General features: G+C 42.5%; 2 long non-coding RNA genes across 4 annotated transcripts in view; one reads left to right on the top strand and one right to left on the bottom strand.

Moving 5' to 3' along the window:
• The window catches only part of LOC150040881 (uncharacterized), a 142,456-nt gene extending 136,093 nt beyond the window's left edge, over positions 1–6,363 (top strand). For all 3 annotated transcript variants that reach the window (XR_016533871.1, XR_016533872.1, XR_016533873.1), the window contains 2 exons: positions 5,834–5,914; positions 6,160–6,363. This is a non-coding gene — a long non-coding RNA (uncharacterized LOC150040881). The remainder of the gene's footprint in view (positions 1–5,833; positions 5,915–6,159) is intronic.
• Positions 6,364–17,215: 10,852 nt separating this feature from the next.
• LOC150040879 (uncharacterized) overlaps positions 17,216–20,461 on the bottom strand; it is a 117,145-nt gene continuing 113,899 nt past the window's right edge. Inside the window, exon 3 of the long non-coding RNA XR_016533874.1 lies at positions 17,216–17,372. This is a non-coding gene — a long non-coding RNA (uncharacterized LOC150040879). The remainder of the gene's footprint in view (positions 17,373–20,461) is intronic.

Raw genomic sequence — 20,461 nt, 5'->3', positions numbered from 1 at the left:
GTGCATTATTTCTCATACATTGATACCCTTCTCACATTTGTGTCCCCATTTCCCTCCCCAACCCCCTCCCAATTATCTTGTTTTCCCCCCTTCCCAGGTTGTTGTTACCAGGTAACAACATCAGATTGAAAGACCCGCGGAGACCCGCACCCAAGGACGCACACAGGGACCACTGGATACAATAGGCAAGAGGATTTTATTCGGGCATATGCTCGGGCTTCTCAGGTACACGTGACCTCGAGATCCGTGAGGTTCGGGTCAGTGGCTGAGAGCCCCGATCTGTCTCGAGAGTGACTTTTTATACAGTTCTACAGTCCGTTGTAACAGAGTCCTCGCTTTTACAGCCAATAAGTTTAAAGTATTCCAGTGAGGTCTGCACGCAGGCAGCCAATCTTTGGGAAACAAGTTATACATTTTGACCATTAATCTCTCAGACAGGGCCCGGTGGGAAATATGTCCTTTGTGTGGGGAGGCGACCCTTATCCGAGGTAGCACCTGTTGTTTGTGAGGTAGGGTGTCCAGCTGCAGATTAGCTTGTGAGGCTACTACTTATTTACCAAGGGGAGAGGGTGGGGTAAATGATCTAGCAATAGCAAAGTATATTTTATACAGAGGCCAGAAATCGCTTGGTCAGGCACAAAAGTCTATTCCTTAACAATATGGGCTAGCAGGGTCTTCACGCTGAGTAGCACATTCCAATGGGTCCGTGGTCCTGGGAGAATGACCCTTGTTCTGTTATAAAATTAGCTCCTTTCAAGGCCTGGATGGTACTATTGCCGGCTAGTTGTCGACTACAGATAGCAGAGCAAACGGGACGTTACAGAGAACAGAACAATCAAGACATGGGTTAAGCTTGTAAAAAAGCTACTACCATGGGGAAGGGGCAGGGTCAGGTTTTACACAAGTTCCTGCCCAGTTATGAGAGATACAGGTATTAGTAAGGCGTGCTTACAGACTATAAAAAAACGCCCTCATTCTGAAGCAGCAGCCGTCTTGTTGTCCATGTAAGTTGCCCAGGGTATGGAGATGAAAAATAACTACCCCCAGACCCAAAACCATTCCCCATCAGTAAGCAGAATGAAAATCCCCAAGGACCCAGAGGCTGCACAAACAGGAACTTCTGAGCCCTAGTCAGCCATTGTTCACACAGATGTCCATAAGCTCCAGGAACCAACCTATCTGGTGTCAAAATTAGACTGCACGTATAGCATTGTATAACATTAATTTCCCAAACCATAAAACTACTCTGACAGTTGAAGGGGCCCGGCGTCTTAGAACTTCCCGCTGGTTTCCATCAGCCTGGGAAGCTCCCCAATCCCCATCTTATCTCATCCGACCACCTGATGGGTGTAAATCTGTGACATTTGCCTTTGAAGAGACTGTGTAAACACTGGCTGTCAGCCTCTCCCCAGCACCTCTCAACTTCACTGCTTTGAGGTGTGAGTGAACAAGTTGCATGCTGGCTCCCTTAATCTATGGCCACCTTGCCACCGTTCCTTAGTTAGCAAAAGCATGAGTTAAACTTTAAGATGACAGCACTATGGTTCTGACCTGGGATCTTTCAAGATGTAGTAACAATATGAGATTAATCAAAAGGGCCAAAAAAGAAAAGAGAAATAACATAGTACATTAAGAACAGCAATCACACAAGATAAAGCTCTTGTTTCCATATCCTAGAGTTCCTTTCATTTAGTCTCATCCTATATGACCTTAGGTACCTAGGTTTGAGCTATTGTAATCCTTGGCTAGGAGAGTCCTAGATGTGTACTAATTATTACAAATGAGTGAAGCCATTGAGCCTATGTTCCTTTGTGTCTGGCTTACTTCAGTTAAAATTTTGTCCAGGTTTTTCCATTTCCTATAAGACTTATCTCCAGTTAACAAAAAGCTAGAAGTAGAGCTGTGGCTAGAGTGGTAGAGCATTAGCCTTGAACAAAAAGGACGTGAAGAGAAATCTCAGTGCTCAGATACCTAGACCCTGAAGGTGCCCAGAGCCACCTGCATATTTCTGGTGCACCTAGTAAGCTTAGATGCTGTTCCCATGATTCCAAGGTCAAAACTCTGGAAAGCTTCCTTCCTCATGAATGGTTCTCCTACTGTTCTTGGAGGTCTTGATACTCCTGATGATTCTCTATTTCGCCCTCATTTTTACCGGAATCCTTCAGTGCCTGGTTTAGGAATAATAGAGCAAAAGACCATGACATTTCCCCCGGAAGAAGTGGATTCCTGTTTCTCTGGCTATTAGATATCAACCCAACCCACCCAAGTATGGTTCCTTTACCAGGCAGTCCATTAACGATTATCTAGCTGTGCTTGGAAAGGCGCTGTAGAAGCTTTTAGTTTCGTCGATGGTTCTCCTGCTTCTTTGGAACGTATTACTGCTGCTGACCATTCTCTCATTCACCCTGGGCAGGTACAGGATCCTTCATGGCCAAGCTCAGGAAAATGAAACAGTGGTTTCCAGCGTGTGCTGTGGTTTTTTTTGTTTCACTGGCCATTAGATGGCAGTGTTGCACCATTCTCCAACACTGCCCAGCTCCTTCCCCGCCCTTTGTGCTTGAAAAAAAAATTATTTCACAGGCTGAAATTCGCTGCTGTCTGAGAGTTTCCTTTTGCAACCCATAGTCTGTTTGACAATGAAAGCTGTAAAGCCAAATGGTTTTCTTTTTCTTTTTGTGGGTCTTAGGGATGGAACCAAACCCCACTTTCTCTTTTCTAGAGACTGAATAGAGATGAGTCCAATTCTTTTCTGCCTAGGTTGGCTTTGAACCTTAATCCTCAGATTGAGGTAGCATTTCAGTAGCTTGTATTGACGGTAATGTAGCTGGCCAAGTGGCCCCCTCTCTCCTAGCTCAGCAAGCTTGTTCCCTAGGCAACATTAAGCCCATTCTATACTGGTAGTAAGTAGCCAGCAACTCCTTCTGTGACAGTGTCTTGGTGCTGAGCTATATCCGTAGAAGGTATCAAGGTTCCCCTTAAACCTCTCAGGTCTTAGAAGTCACCTGAGATGATCCTCCTTTGATCAGCTATGGCCATATATGGGAGCAGAATCTGGAAAGCACCAGGTACCCAACACAATTGCTGCTACCCTTCTTCTTGCCTGTGAGGAGAGGTCTTCCCAGACTCTTTCCTGGCAATAAACTCCTTCTTTCTTCTGTATAACAGGTTGTCCATGTAGGTTTTCTGGCGAAGTCTACATATTGCCTAACAGTATTCTTGCCTCATCATTTATTTGGTAGACACAAGAAGGATTCAAGACACCCCTAGATGGTATGTGTAAATGTCCCTTAGAATAAAAAGTCTGGAAACTAAGCTAGGAACTTACTCCTTAGGGGAACCAAGGAATGCAAAAACAGGAAATCCCAGTTCTTTTCTAACTCCATCAGAGACCCAGTTTTCCAAGAATGTCCCAGAACCTCCTGTGGAGTGCAAAGGAGCCAATTTTTTGCTGTGTTATGTGTAATTACCATTGTAAACGCCCTTTGGTTCAAAGGAGCTTTCCCTATAATGGAACCTTGCAGCTTGCTCCTCTTTGAGGTGTTTATACTTCTAAGCCCATCTAATGCCCCTGTTTGGTGTCCCAGTGTCAGCTGCAACACCTTAATAAACCCTAAACTCACCTTGGTGGGCTCACTCTCTGACCCATAAGAGTATCATCTATTTTTTTACATCGTATTTTATTGTCGTGGTGACATAAAAAGCGGTTACAGTTACATTCTTCGGGTAGTGGGTACATTACTTCTTGAGCCTTCATACCTTCTTATATTTTTCTCCCACTTACATGATATCTGTAGTAACCTGTTGGGAATAGATGTCTAATTCTGTTTTTGTTTTTTGGTAAAAAAAAAAACAAAACAAAACAAAAAACTCTTAAACTGCTTGACCACTTGGGTGTGGTGTTTTCCTGGTGAACAGTTCATGTTCATTACTGTAAATCCTGTGTCCTCTGCCAATTCACCCTCCCTGGCACCACCCCTAACAAATACTGATCATTTACCTATCTCCATTGTTTCGCCTTTTCCAGGATACTACTCAATAGCAGTCATATTTTCACGTGGGCATTTTCTTTTGTGAGGCCTAAATTAATTTTAAAGTCTGATGAACTTCAGTGAAAAGTTATTGTTAAGCAGTCTCCATTTTGTAAAGTTCTGAGAAATCCCCTAACTGCCTCTTCTCAGGAGAACTGCAAGATGCTCCATCACATGTTTACTCAGAGAGCTCGCAAGGACATTCAAAGGTCATCTCTAGGACAGCAGCTGTGTCCCACTGCTAGCAAGTGTAGGGATGAAAAATAATTACCCCTAGACTCAAAATTATTCCCCTTCCAGTAGGTGGAATAAAAACTCAGCTTGACTCAAAGATAGGAGTTTCGAACCCAGAGGATACATAAAAAGGAAAGAATGGTTAATAAGTCACCTTATGTGAAAGGAACTTCTGGGCCATAATTAACAGTTGTTTGTAGTTTTCTCAACTGTAGAATGCCCCCTCTCCCCCAACTTGCCTAGCAACTGTTTGTGATTTTTGCCTTTAAATAGACTGTGTAAAAACTCCTCAGCCCAAGTCCAGGTCTGGCAAAAAAAAAAAAAAAAGATTTTGTTATCTTATTTCAGCATATGATTTAAAATCTGAGGTAGAGTGTACTATTTAAAAATCAGCCTATGGGGCCGGGAGTTTGGCCTAGTGGTTAAAGCGCTTGCCTAGCATGCATGAAGACCCGGGTTCGATTCCTCGGTACCACATACATAGAAAAAAGCTGGAAGTGGTGCTGAGGCTCAAGTGGTAGAGCTCTAGCCTTGAGAAAGTCCAAGGCCAGTGTTCAGGCCCTGAGCTCAAGCCCAGGACTGGCAAAAAAAAAAAAAAGTCAGCCTAGCTATTCAGTAGGCGGAGATCTGAGGTTTGAGGATCAAAGCCAGCTGGGGCACTAAAGTCCATAAGATCTTATCTCCAATTAACCACCAAAAAAAGTGCAAGTGACTCTGTGGATCAAGGGGTAGGAGGTAGCCTTGAGGTGAGGAGCTCATGGACAATGTCTAGGCCCAGAGTTCAATCCTTTAACGAACTGCCATCCCCCCAACAAAATATGTAGTTACTCGATTTGTCCAGATTATTTGTTAGACCTTCTATTAGAAACTATTTTATTGTCAGACTGTTACCTATGAACTAATATTTCCAATGTATAAACTCTTTGTTAAAGAAAAAACTATCCGAAGATGTTAGATTTTTACATATTCTGAATTAAGAAAATGCTGTCATATACTCAGCTTTCATATAGCATTGACCCAATTTTGTTTTGAGTTTTCATTAGTTTTTTTTTTTTTTTTAGTTGTTTTGTTGATATCACTGGGGTGTGGACTCAGGGCATCCCACTTCTTAGAGAAGCACTACACCACATCAAACACATTTCCTAAAACAATCTTTGTTTTTTTACAGAGCTCTGATTTTTATCTCCACCTCTTACCTGTCTGGGAGTACAGGTACATCCCACACATCCGGCTTTTTTGGGAAAATTGGGTCTTGCCAACTTTTGTATCCAAGCTAGCCTTGAACTACAATCCTCCCAATATCTGCCTGCTGAGTAGCTTATATGACAGGAAATAGTCATCATACACAACTCCAATTTATGTCTTAAATGACATTGTTTGACTCAAGGAATAAAGGCATTGCTATCTGAATTGTCTTTCAAAGAGTTAATGAATGTGAACTCTCTAATGAATGTAGGGGTAATGTTTTGCCTCTGTCTTTAACGTCATAATAGTGTTGAAAACAAATGCACATAGCATTTTCATTGCTGGTGGATGACATATCTGCTTCTGGTCCTTTGGGTGGGTTCTAGGCTGGACAGGAAGTTGGAATGACATCAAGACTGTTAACCTCAGGGCTTTGATGGAGATCATTTCTGACAATCAGCTTCTAGGTAAGCCATTTAAAAGGTAAAAGGTTCTTGATGGGATCAGAGGACTTGAAGATACTGTTTTCCTTCCTTGTATGGCTGTACCCTGTAAACACGCACAAAGGTATCAGTTCTTTCAGAATCCTTCAGTGCCAGGTTTAAGAATAATAGAGCAAAAGGCCATGACATTTCCCCCAGAAGAAGTGGATCCCTATTTCTCTGGCTATTAGATGGCAACCCAACCTATACAAATATGGTTCCTTTACTAGGCAGTCGATTAACGATTATCTAGCTGTGCTTGGAAAGACACTGAAGAAGCTTTCAGTTTCGGCGATTGTTCTCCTGGTCCTTCTGAAGGTATTGCTGCCTGTGGTAATTCTATCTTTCACCCTGGGCGGCTGTAGGATCCTTCATGGCCAAGCTCAGGAAAATGAAAGTGAAATACAGTGATGTTTACCCTTGCGTGCTGTGGCTTATTGGTTTCTCTGGGCATTAGATGGCAGTGTTACTCCATTGTGCAACACTGACCAGCTCCTCGCCCGCCCATCCTGCTTGAAAAAAAGAGTTTCGCCAGCTAAAATTTCCTGATAGCTGTGAGTTTCCTTTTGCAACACCATAGCCTGTTGATCATGAACCCTGGTAATTTTCTTTTCCTTTTTCTGAGCCAAGCCCCACTTTCTGTTTTCTAGACGTTAATTGGTAATAAGAGTTTCCAGTCCTTTTCTGCCTAGGCTGGCTTTGAACCTTAATTCTCAGATCTCAGCCTCCTCAGTAGCTAGAATTTGATGTAGGATTTGAGTAGCTTGTATTTCAGGATAATGGTGCAGTCCAAATGGCCCCCTCTCTCCTAGCTCAGCATGCTTGTTCCCTAGGCAATATTAAGCCCATTCCATAATGGTAGTAAATAATTAGCCACCAACTCCTTCACTGGGGACAGTCTCTAGGAGCTGAGCCTTATCCAGATAAGATAGCAAGGTCCCCCTTAAACCTCACAGGTCTTATAAGTCACCTCAGATGACCCTCCTTTGATCAGGTTTGGCCATAAGGTAGCAAAATCTGGAAAGCCCCACAGGTTATAAAAGGTACCCAACACAATTGCTGCTACCTTCTTCTTGCCTGTGAGCAGGGGTCTTGCCAGACTCTTCCCTGGCAATAACCTCCTTCTTTGTTCTTTCTTCCAGATCCTCCTTGTAGGTTTTCTGGCAACATCTACATATTGCCTAACAGTACTCTTGCCTCATCATTTATTTGCTTGAGATAAAAAGGATGCAGGATATCCCTAAATAGTATGTGTAAGGGTCCCTTAGAATAAAAAGACCCTCTGAGCCTTACTGGGAAATTGAGAATGCAAAAACAGGAAATCACTATTCTCTAACTCAACCAAAACCCAGTTTTCTGGAGAACATCCCCTGACCTCCTGTGGAATGCACCAGAGCTAATGGTTTACTGAGTCCTGTGTAATTACCATTTTAAAAGTCCTTTGGTTGAAAGGAGATGTTTTCCTCATACCTGAACCTAGCAACTATATAAAGATAATTACGACAACTAAGATATATCCCACCAAAATGCATTATCTAACAGCATTCCTGCTTCCTAATTTGCTAGGGATAAAAAGAATGCAAGATCTCCCTAGATGGTATGTGTAAGGGTCCCTTAGAATAAAAAGCCCCTACACTTGAAAGTGCAGAAACTGAGCCAGGAACTTGACCCCTTACTGAGAACTAAGGAATGCAAAAACAGGAAATCCCAATTCTTCTCTAACTCAAGCAGAGACCCAATTCTCTCTCCCCAAGATCATCCCCTGACCTCCTGCAGAGTGCAACAGAGCCAGTGTTTTGCTGAGTAATGTGTACTTACTATTGTAAAAGCCCTATGGTTCAAAGGAGCAAAAGTTTTCCTCCTCCTGGAATCTTGCATCTCACACCTATTTGGGGAGTTTACCCTTAGAAGTCTTAACTTGTGCCCTCCTTCCAGATCATAGTGTTAGCTGCAACACCTGAATAAACTTCTTCAATCCCTAAATTCACATCTGTGGGCTCATTCTCAGACCCTTACCAGTATCATCTTTGTTTTTGTTTGTCGGGGTCACATATAAAGGGATTACAGTTACATTCATCAGGTAGTGGGTACATTACTTCCTTCTTTTAAAATTGGTCCAACTTTATCAAAACCTATTACAGAAGATACAAGGCCTGTAGAAATCTGAGTTACATTTTACCACAAAATACAAACTACAGTAAAACAAACTACAGTGTAAAAATAAATTTAAAAAAGAAAGTGTATCTCCAGTGAATGTTCATAAATGGTTTATTTAAGCATTATAATTGTTATAGCTCTTTAGAAAAAATCAAGCAGTTTTAAATTTGAAAAAAAATTCACTTACTATAAACATGAAAGATGTTCACACTGAGCCCAAACCTTTACAAACTAGTAAAAGGAGATAAGTCACTGCTGAATGAAAAAAGTCTTTTTTTGGTATTAGAGACAAATTTGACTTAAAAATGCAAAATAAGGGGGCAGAGAGAGGATAATAGGGATAAAAACATGAGAAGGGTATCAATGTGTCAGAAGTAATGTTCCTACTACCTGGTGACTGTAACTGAAACCCCTCTATACACTACCCTGACAACAAAAACTAAAACATAAAAAATTTCACTAGACACTACTCCATAGAAACAACCAGCCGCGCACTATTAAGGCTGGAACCTCAGTAACACTAATTAGGAAAAAATATGAAATCAGACTTTAATGTGAGAAGTGGCTAAAACAGACATTTCCTGCAGGAAATATCTCCAGATGCTTTTGTTAAGCACTCTTAAATCTGCAAACACTAAATACACATTTTAGGGCTAAAGAAGTACAGCATTTGTCTGCCATACACAAGGCCCTCAGTTCCATCCCAAGTACTTCAAAACCATGAAAACAAATACAATTGAATGATGTTTGCAAGATCATTCAGGAAATGGAAAGAGTGAACTCGATGGCCCTAACAGCAATGTCAAACATCAAGGCAATGTTGTAACTCTTATCTGGTGATCTGCTATTTTACATCATTTCCTAGTGGGAATGCACTCTCTCCTTTATTTTTAGGTACCTCAGGTTCCCTGTATTACAATAAAGACTTGCACTTAAGAGTTTCTGGGAGGAAAGAATTTTTAAATCTTTAACATCGTGTACATCTTTTGAAAAATAGGTATAATAATTACTCTTCAAATCCTACACCTAGTTTTTCTGACAGGTAAAGAACAGAAGAAAGTAGTATCCTCTCAAGACCTTTTGAAAAAGGTCTTGCCTTAAAAAAAAAAAAGCCAATTATTTTGTAAAAGTCTTTGACCTCTAGAACTTAGAATTCTACCTAGAAAAGCCAGTTGTCAAGCACCTGATCCTAATTTAGAGCAGAGCTATACAACATGACCCCATGTAGTAAACTTTCTGGGGATAAGTGAGGACAACTGACTTCATGGGGAGTTGATCTCATGCTTCCTAGGCAGAACCGTTTGGGCCACTCTTTCAAGTCCCATTACATGTATCTAATGTCTTTTAATTTATTTACTACTTTGAATTTAAAAATAATCAGGCCCCTTGGAAATCATGAACCTTTTTAGATTCAAGCATGTTAAAAAAAGTTTTTGCCATAGCTACACTACCAAAACAGGACATGTGTTTTTGGTTGACAGGTTAATCAAAGTTACAGATCAAGTCTGTTGATAAGGAACAAAATGTATGAGTGGGTAACAAAACCATTCTGATAGCCTACACATGGCCAGAATTCTAAGGGTGGAATTAAAAGTGGTCAGGAATTCTGTCCTTTTACTGTTTCAGAAGTAAACACTGATCAGATCTTGGCTAATATTCTTCGCAAACCAACCTGATGCCAGTCTCTAGCTTCCTTCAACACTTGCTATTTCCCTTAACTACTTTCCATAACATAATGGAATTTGGGATGGGGCTGTGTTGCAAAATCTCTCTGACAAAGGACAAGCAGCAGGAAGTGAGGAAGAAGAATTTCCTGAGAGGTGACACCAGAGGGCTAATCCTGGCACTGGAGCTGGGAGTGATAATGAAGAGGGATGATGGAAGGAAATGGGGGCCTGGTAAAGGCAACTCCAAGATAGGGTATTTACAAGTGCTCTTTGCTTCAAAGAGAAAAACCCTTCTTCCTGACGGATTCATATCTATCCCAACTTAACAGTTAACTGACAGAATGTATGCCTTCCTCAGAAAACTTAAGCTGAGGAATTGACAAGCTAAGAAACTCCCTCTTGGCCCACTTTGTCCCACCTTGTTCTGGGAAGTGAAAACTTTAGGGTCCAGTGGTTATAGTAAACATCTATTCCAAGAACACAATTAATGTACATGAATTCCAGTAACTGGCCTGTTTACAGGGTCCAGCGGTCACCAGGACCCAATAGTTAGTCACCTACACCCAAAACAATCAGAAATATACTCATGAATCAAACTAAATGTCAAACTAAATGTTATCCAGTCATGAGCCTGTAGCTGTAACTGGTTTGTACATGATTATAAAAGCTGTGTAAAATCTTTGCTCGGGACCTCTCAGCGTCACTGGCAACGAGTGTGTGGAGGTCCAGTTTCGAACTCGTAATAAACAGCCATTGCCCCTTTGCTGTGGCCTCAGCCTCTGGTGGTTCTTTCTGGGTCCCAGGAGTTTGGGTACAACAAAGCTACTGTTGTACCCTAAGTTCGAGATCCCGTGAAAGACCACCAGAAACCACGACCAATGTAAACCGCAAAGAGCCCTTTGTTAGCAAGCTCCAACTTGGTCCTCTGCGCCCATGAAAGCCAGTGACTCTTGGAGGCCCTGAGCACAGAGTCAGCACAGTTTTTATAGTACAGAACAAACAAGTCTGGGGAATTTCCTTTCTCACAATATTATAGTTAGTTAACCCTTACATTGATGGACTCCTTAACTCCTTTGTATTATTATAGTTTAACATAATGGTAAACAGTTGTGAAGCACAGCTGCTGACTCAGGGACAAATTCCAGATGTTCCACAGGTGCTGCCTTCAGGGACAAATTCCAGATGTCTCCACTAAGTCTCTGAGGGAATAGCTCAGGGTGCTTTGTAATCCTTCCAAGAAGGGGTTAGGGGAAGTCATTTCCCAGCTGTCTGCAAGATGGAGGTAGTTTTAACCAGATGGATTCTGACTAGTTACAACTTCTCAGCTTCAGCTCTTTATTCTTAGCTACAGCTCTTCACTGCTTGCCCCAAATACAGATAAAAGGATGCCTCCTTGTCTCAAGCTTGCATGGCAGATGCATTCTTACTTGGAAACACAAAAGTAACACCAGGTGTAATTAGAGCAAAGACAAAGCACCTATCTTTGGAAGTGTGGACAATAGATTTCAAAATCCAGAGATTTCAGGTCTTCTCAAGACAATCCAAATCATAATGAAATTACTTCAAAGCCTTCCTTTAGGAAATATGTGCATCTTAAGAATGTGTTTAAACTATCTGGCTCCTAGCTACCCTTCAAAACAGATTTTTGTGAGTACTATTCTTGGGATCTAGAGATATATGAAAGTCAAAGTCTCTTGATCATCTAGAACACTATCAGAGAAATACTTCGTCAGAAGGTGGCAACTATTACATAAACATTCAGACAGAAGCAAGGCATAGTGGAACATAAGCTATTGCCCCAGCTACTAAGAAATGTGAGGCAGGTAAAATGTTTCATCTCAAGAGTTTAAGGACAGCCTGGAAACAAAAGAGAGAAAAATGGGGGGGGAGGAAGAGGGAGGGAGGGAGAGGAGGTGATTTTCTTATAAATTATGTAGAGATCCAATGTAATACTAATCAACATTCCAGCACCCTTGAACTGAAACTGCTTTGCACTATTTAAATACAATTTTAAAACATTAATAAAGGAAAATGTCATTCAAAATTTGATCTGGGCTTGCACCTCTAATCCTTGTTACTCTGGAGGCTGAAATTGGAGGACTAGAATTCAAAGCAGCCTTGGCAGGAAAGTCTGACTCCCTTATCTCTAAACATCAAGAAACCAAAAGTGGAGCTGTGGCTTAACTGGTAGAGTGCCAGCTAGCCATGAGCCAGAAAACTCAGGGACAATGTTCAGGCCCCAGAATTGGCACACAGGCACACAGGCACACAGGTACACAGGCACACAGGCACACACACACACACACACACACACACACACACACACACACACACAAATCAATTAACCACATAAACCACATTGGATGTAAACCAACTTGGAAAACACCAAAGTCTTACTGTAGCACAGCTTCAATGGTCAAGTCTTACTGAAAAGACATGAACCTAGAGGAACCGAGTTTTGTCCTTCTCAGGGACTCACTATTAGACAAAATCCTTGTCTTTCATGTCAGCCACTAACATTGGCACAAATTACCTGCTAAGATGGTGAAGTCTACCTGCTAAAATGCCCACAACAGTGCCTTTCTTGCACCTGGAGTGCGGCACAGGCAGCAGATCAAAGAGGTCCCTTGGTCTGTGAGCATCCAGTGGAATGTTTTGGGACTGGAGTGTGCTTGAAGCTATGCATTGCACTGCCTACCAAGGGACTCCACTCCACTGTGTGCTCAGGTGGTAAGCAGCAAGTATGAGAACTGCACTTAACAAGCAACAACACAGAATGTGACCTCAACCACCAAGCAGTGTGAGCTTAGGTAACACTGCTTGTAGTGCACAGATGTCAGCTGTCCTGGACCTGCAAATTGTGTGTAACACCCACATCCCTGTCCTGGTTTGCCCTAATCCTCTGGAGATCTTAAACTTGTCCCTAGAATCTTGTCTGGACAGTGGGCCATGTGGTCATGTGAGACATGAGTCTCTGTGAATACAGGGGAGACTTATTGTCACCAGGCTGTTCATTTGCTAGCTTACCCAGGGCTATGAACTCGCCCATTCACAAGCAGTGCTGCTCCTTTTTCCTCCCTAACTTCCTAAAAACACATTCAATAGCCAATGGCTGCACCCTCCATATCTGAATTTTCCTCATGTTCACTTACATAAAACAGCTCTTGACAATCAGACACCAACTCTTCTGATACTAACCAATGCTGCAATGAGACACAAACCCACTACTCTCCTATAGCACCAACCAGCAGTACACTTGTATTTTGTTTATTTGGTTTTGGTGCCAGTCATGGGCCGTGAACTCAGTGCTTGAGAGCTTTCCCTGAACTATGCTCTACTGCTAGAGCCAAACTCCAGTTCTGGCTGGGAGCATAGCCAAGTGGTAAAAATACTCAGCCTAGCATGCACGAAGACCTGAGTTCAATTCCTTGTTACCACATACTAAGAAAAAGCCAGACTTGGCACTCTGGCTCAAGTGACAGAGTGCTAGCCTTGAGCATGAAGTGTCCAAGAACAGTGCCCAGGCTCTGAGTTCAAGCCCCAGGACTGGAAAAGAAAGAAAGGGGGAAAAAAGTCCATTCTAACCTTTTCTGAGCAATTTATTGGAGATATGAGTCTCATGGACTTTCCTGCCCAGGCTCGGCTTCAAATGGCCATCCTCATATCTTAGCCTCCTGAGCAGCTAGGATGACAGGCCTGAGCCACCAAAGGCCTGGCTTCCATTTGTATTTTAGTGTGACTCTTGAGAAAGTGACAAGATTCCCCCCTTGGCCCCACTCCCCCCCAGTACCTGTCCTATGACTTCCAAACTTGTCAATGAGTAGGCTGTAAGAGTTCTAATTCCTTTTTGTGAAGACATGTTGTCCATCTCTTCTGGATCAATGAATTACCTAGAACCGTATCATTTCTCGCCTATGGAATGAGCTGACACTGTTTTAGATGCTATTCCTTGGTGTACTGCTTCCTACCATGATGGTCACTTTGAATCTAGGTGTGCATTTGTCATAACACTAGTAGACAGGTTATTGTGCAAGTACCAGTGAGACTATACTTTTACAACCTTAGACTTGAGAGAGGCAGCAGTCAGGTCTTGAGGAGCATGTTTTTTTGTGTGTTTTTGTTTTTTGTTTTTTGTTGTTGTTCTTTTGTTTTGTTGGGTGGGTGGGTGCGCATGTACACCTGTGCAAGCAAGAGCCAGTTCTGGGACTTGAACTCAGGGCCTGGATACGGATACTGTCCCTCACCTTTCTTCAAGGCTAGAACTCTTCCACTTGAACCATAGCTCCACTCCCTGCTTGCTTGCTTGCTTGCTTGCTTGCTTTCTTTCTTTCTTTCTTTCTTTCTTTCTTTCTTTCTTTCTTTCTTTCTTTCTTTCTTTCTTTTGAATTGCAGATAATAGTCTCACAGACTTTCCCGCCCAGGCTGGCTTTGAACCACAATCCTCAGGTCTCAGTTTCCTGAGTAGGCAGGGTTACAGGCATGACCCACCAGTGCTTGGCTTTGGGAAGCATTTGGTGTCATGGAGGAACAGCACAAAGTCCTACCTTCTGTGACCTAGGGTGCACACCCCAGTCCAAGGCACACACCTATACAAAGAACTGCCCCGACCCGCGGGGTTCTGTCAACTGGGACCTGAGAGGGAACCGTACCTAAATGAGTGAGACAGACAAACAGAAAGAATGAGACCAAGACAGTGTTCTGATCAAGGTCTGTTTATTGAAATCCAGCAGTGGTTTATATAGGGCTCCAAAGCAGGAACTAGGCTCAGTGAAAAAAATTTTTGTCAGCATGAGTCTGTGAAAGCAGGACAAGGGGCAATTTGGTCCTTAAGATAACGGTCTGTGAAAATAGGACATGGGGCAATTTGGTGTTAAGATAATGGTCCAGATGTTTGTGGTCTTTCCTGAGACAGAGTAGAGCAGCCTAAAACCTATCAGGTTAAAAGTCTTAGGCAACAAGTTAAGAGACCCTGAGGCAGTTTCCAACAAGTCCCCCTTTTTGTATTTATAAGTGAGAGCATATGGCAACATTGGTAACAATAGGCATTTATCTGAGAGGGGAGACAGAGGCACTGATCCTTCATGCATTTTAGAGGCAGAACGGGGGAATCGATGGGTTGTTTGGCAGTCGTGTCCCTTACTCAAAGCCTCGGGTATCGTTTTTGAGAAGGAGAGGGTTATCAGGGGAAACGGTCCTGTACTCACAAGGTCGCGTCCCGTGATGATGCGACACCAACCCCTATGCTATCATGTGTATCTCTCAAGGGGTCCCACATGCTGGCTTCACTAGCCCTTTTGCACTAGCAGTGCACTTCTTAGGCAGATGCCTTCACCCAGAGCGTGTGCGCCATGTGGGACTAAGGCGCAGTTCCCACAGGAGACCCATAGAGTACATCCAGGTCTTCGAGAGCCAATTGATGATAATGAACTTGTATGGGTTTTGCCATCAGGGTATCTACCTGCTGCTTTATGAATGAAACAAGCCTGTTAACAATACATGGTCCAATCATAGCGATCAACAATAAAGCAAGCAAGGGTCCTAGCAAGGGCAAGAGATAAGGTAAGAGTCCATTGAGTCCACTCCAGAGGAGATTGTCAGCCAGCTCTTTTCGCCTTCTTTCCAAATCTTCCTGAAGGTTTTTGATTTTGTCCCGGACGATGCCAGACTTGTTTGCGTAGAAGCAACATCGTTCCTGTAAAGCCAAACAGATACCTCCCTTTTCTGCAGTTAACAGATCTAACCTTCTCCTGTTCTGAAGTACTACCTCTGCCAAGGAGTCCAGCTGGTCCTGTAAATCTCGGACAGTACTAGATAATGCTTGTACATCCCCAATTAATTGTGTTGATAGTTGATTGTACTGGTGTAAGGACACACCCAACCCTGCTGTTCCTGTCCCTACAGCTGCAGTAATCCCTAAGGTTGCAAGGAGGGGGATAAGTGTAACTGCTCGTTTGTGTCTATTACCTCTTATCATATCAAAACTAGGGATGGGCAGGGGCTCGTCCCCCGACACAATACTTATATCAGGGAGTAATAAGGCAAGAACACAATCACCTGTCCAATTGAGCGGTAGTCTGGGGTAGGCCAGGTTTCCTCCACAGACGAATATTGTGCTGTTAGGGGGGCAAAGAGACGGGGTAGGTGAAGGATAATTATTTAACATCCAACAATTATCACAGGGGTAAGCACCAACATCAACATCCATGGTATTGTTTTGCATTGCTCCTGAGAAGCAAGTTGTAAAGTTACCCATAGGCTGTACCCTAAAAGGGAGGCCAGGGGAGCACATATCCTTAGCACTTACATTATAATTGGTGGAAATGGCCAAAGGCAAAACCACCCGCGCTGCCAGGCAAAGCCAACAATTACTAGCAAGTGTGGGGTTAGAACCGTTGAGTAGGAAAAAGGTGGTGTTTAGGATATCCATTGTATTTGTATCTAATTCTAACACCTGAGATTTGGGCAAGGCTAGGGTAGATGATATACAAGCTTAGGCAGTTGGGATTTTAATGAATTTAGTACTTGAATATGTTTAACAGCATCTGTGGACCCTCCTCCATAGGATACGCCTATAGGGGCCTTAACGGGCCAGCAAGAGGGTTTACCAACAGCACCTTCACAGCCGGCAAGCTGTAACTGGGTATGGAATCTTGTATGTCCAAAAAGGCCGTTGGTCCCATGTGTGACTGTTCCTCCAGGAGAAGCGGTTATTGTCAAGGAGGCTTGGAAATACTGAAGGCCTTGTTTGTCCAAACAAATAGAGGCTTGTTTGCAAGAACTGTGCACTGCTGTGGTACATGTGCAAGATGCTGAGCAATTTTGCCGAGCTTGGCCTGGGTTAGGGGGAACTATTTTTGGCTTATTTTTACAAATCCACTCAGGTCTGTGGAATCCTACAGATGCGGTATTTTTCTCCGCGCGGAGGTAGGCCACCTTAGTTGTGCAGTCAACTGTTTGGGTATAATTACTGGGGGCCTCAGACCAATATCCTCCCCTGCATTCGCAGGGAGGACCAAAAAGTGCAGTGTAAAGCTCCTTTTTTGAGGGGGGTGGTCCAAAACCTGAATCTACATTTTTAATTATTATTGAAGCCAAAAGCCATAAAGGTGCAAATTTTGGCTGCATTTTCAGTTTGTCAAACCACAGGGATGGCCACCAAAATTTGTTCTATTTCCTAAGAGGTCCCACTTAGCCAATTCACAAATTGCCGGGATGGCTAGAATAGCACAAAGACAGCCAATGAGGAGAAGTACCAGAATGATGAACAGGATATTCCAGCCAAGATTTTCCATGTGGCACCTGTAAAAAAACAAGAAGAAAAGATTATCAGGGCCTGCTATAGGCTCTGGAGAGGCATTATTAAGCTTTAGGGATCTCACTGGTTGGTGGCTGGTCATCATCTTGTACCACACCGTCAATTGGTTTTAGGAGCCTTTCAGGCAGCCATTGAGCTGACCCTTCAACATGGTCGAACACACATGCTGATCCTCGTCCCCATATCAGGACAGGATCTGGTCCTTTCCACTGAAATGTTAATGGATCCTTCCACATAGTTTGAGCAAAATTTTTATTTGTTTGAGGGTGCCACAGTCGATCAGCTGCAGATTTTCCATTGGTATCTAAGGTAAGGAAATTAATGACGAATAGGGCATGATGAAGAATATTTTGGGGGGATCCTTTGGTGGAATGTAAGTGCCCATTTTTTATTTTATGAAGGGTATTTTTAATTGTCTGATGAGCCCTTTCAACAATTCCCTGGCCTTGAGGGTTATAGGGGATGCCAGTGATGTGTTTTATTTGTAATTGATGACAAAATTGTTGAAAATTTTTTCCAATGTATCCAGGGCCATTATCAGTTTTAATAATATTGGGTTTTCCCATAACAGCTAAACAATTAAGAACATGAGCGATAACATTTTTTGAGGCCTCGCCAGTATGTAGTGTGGCAAAAATGAATCCACTAAAAGTATCAATAGTAACATGAAGGTATTTAAGAGTGCCAAAGGAAGGGATATGGGTAACATCCATTTGCCACAATTCATTAGGAACCAATCCTCGAGGATTAACACCTAAATGAGGTACTGGCAATAGGGTAACACAATTTTGACATTGTTTAACAATTTGTCTCGCTTGTTCCCTGGTAATTTTAAACATAGGCAGAGGGTTTGGGCGTTTAAATGATGTAAAGCATGAGCTTGTTGGGCCTGGGCTAGAGGATTAGATTGTACATAAAAAAAACCTGTTTAGTGGCTAAATCAGTTAATTTATTGCCCCACAACAAGTGGTCCGGGAAGCTCAGTATGGGCCCGAATGTGCCCAACATAAAATGGGTACTGTCTCTGATGTATATAGAATTGAATAAGAGAGAAAAGGGGGGAAGCATTGGTGTTAGGTTTAATATAGGGAACAGTCTCAAGTGAAGGAATAGAATGAGCAATATAGGCACTATCTGTATACAAATTAAAAGATTGGTTGGGGAGCTGCGCAAAGACTTGGAGAACTGCAAAAAGCTCCACCAATTGGGCTGAAGTATAAGGTGTGTTTATGGAGGTTACCTTGCCCTGAGTGGAAAAGGCTGCTTGTCCATTGGAAGAACCATCGGTAAACACCAGGGCCGCACCAGCTAATGGCACTCTTTTTGTCAGGGAAGGAAAAGTAAAGGATTGATGCTGCAAAAACTGTAAAAGCTTATTGGCGGGATAGTGATTGTCAATTTTACCGGCAAAGGATATACAAGAAATGGCCCAATTAGTATCGTTTTGTATTAGCCATTGTACTTGTGAAGGGGTATAAGGCATAATAATTTCATCAGGGTCTTTGCCAAAGAGCTTGCGGCTTTGTTCTCATCCCATAGTTACTAGGTCTCCTACCCACATAGGATAAGATGTTAGAACTTTAGAAGGAGAGGCAGGCAAATGAAGCCAATAAAGGGGGCCTCCTTGCCATAATACTCCAGTAGGGGTGACTCTGGTAGCACAAATAATAAGCTGGAAGGGTTTGTTATAATCCAAGTAAACAATGTGCTGAGCTGAGATAGCTTGTTCTACCTTAATAAGAGCCTCTGTACTCAAAGGAAATTAGGCTCAATGGTTCCCCTTATTTGTCATAATCAGTAGAAACCTTGGGCTCTACTAGCAGAGATCTGCAATAGAGCAAAACCTTGATACATAAGGCCATATAGTATGAAACTAATTGAAAAGACCTCCAGGATATTGAAACAAAAGCCATATAATGAATGATTGTTGTCCTTAATGTACTATGTTATCTCTCATCTCTTTTGCTATCCCTTGGTTATCTCATATTGTTACAGTATCTTACTTTGTTATCTGATATATTGGATTTATTTGTATTTGGTTATTTGAAATTGGATAGGGAAGGGGGGGAAACCAAGACGGGGTGGGGGGGTGGGGGGGGTGGAGGGGAGGGTAATGGGGACCAAGACATGTGAAAGGGTATCAATATATGTGAATTAATGCACCTTTTAGCTGGCAAATATCATGTAACCCTTTTATTAATTACAATAAAAAATAAATTTAAAAAAATAAGAGCCTCTGTAGTAAGGGGGGTTAAGGATCGCGGGGAGAGGGGATCAGAACTTCCTTTGAGTATGTCAAATAATGGTTTTAACTCACCCATGGTCAGTTTTAAATAAGGCCTGAGCCAATTAATACCTCCTAAAAGCTTTTGGAAATCATTAAGGTTTTTTAAATGAGAAGTGTGTATCTGAATCTTTTGGGATATTATTTTATGAGGGAATAACTCAAAGCCTAAAAACAAATAGGGTAGTTTTAACTGTATCTTATCAGGGGCAATTTGTAACCCTGCCTTTACAAGCACTTGGGACATTTCTTGAGACACTTTTAGTAGGGGCGTAACCTCCGGTCCTGCCAACAAAATATCATCCATATAATGAATAACATATGGAGGGGTAAAGTTTTCTAAAGGAGTCAATAATTTGTGCTACGAATTTTTGGCATAGGGTAGGGTTATTAGCCATTCCTTGTGGTAATACCTTCCATTGATACCGGGCCATAGGGCCTTTAAAGTTAATTACAGGTAGGCTGAAAGCAAAATGCTGCCTATTATCAGGATGAAGGGTATTGTAAAGAAGCAATCCTTTAAATCTATTGCTATCTTTTGAAAAGTTTTAGGGATGGCGGCTGGTGAGGGGAGGCCAGGCTGCAAGTCTCCCATAGAGACCATGGCTTTACTGACTTGTCTCAAATCCTGAAGAAGTTGCCCTTTCCCTGTTTTCTTTTTAATAACAAAAATGGGTGTATTCCAAGGAGAAGTGGTAGGTTCAATTCTGCCAGCAGCTAATTGCTCCTGCACTAGCTCTGTGGCTAGTAAGGGGCCATTGATCAACCCACACAGGTTCCGTCTGTTTCCAAGTAATCTTGTCTGCATGGAGTACAGGAATGTCAATGGCCATTATTGAAAATTTTTAAATCCTAGGCCAGTGCGATCTAATTTGGGTGGGATCTCAAGAGGGAAGGGGAGGCCCTGCTTTTCTTTTCCGAGACCTTGGCCAGGAAGAAATCCTTGACTAAACATTTGCTGTGTTACAATCTCATTTGGCCTGCACACAAAGAGCTTCATTTGAGAGAGAATATCCCTCCCCCCCATAAGTTAACTGGGATATTTGGGACTACATAAGGTTGGACTGTGCCTTTATTTCCTTCTTGATCCTCCCATGTTAAAATTTTTT

The sequence above is a fragment of the Megascapheus bottae genome, chromosome X (assembly GCF_031878675.1).
Source record: "Megascapheus bottae isolate mThoBot1 chromosome X, mThoBot2.hap1, whole genome shotgun sequence".
In the NCBI taxonomy this organism is placed as follows: Eukaryota; Metazoa; Chordata; class Mammalia; order Rodentia; family Geomyidae; genus Megascapheus; species Megascapheus bottae.
The sequence above is the reverse complement of the archived record's forward strand: the minus strand, read 5'-3'. Positions and strand labels throughout refer to the sequence as shown.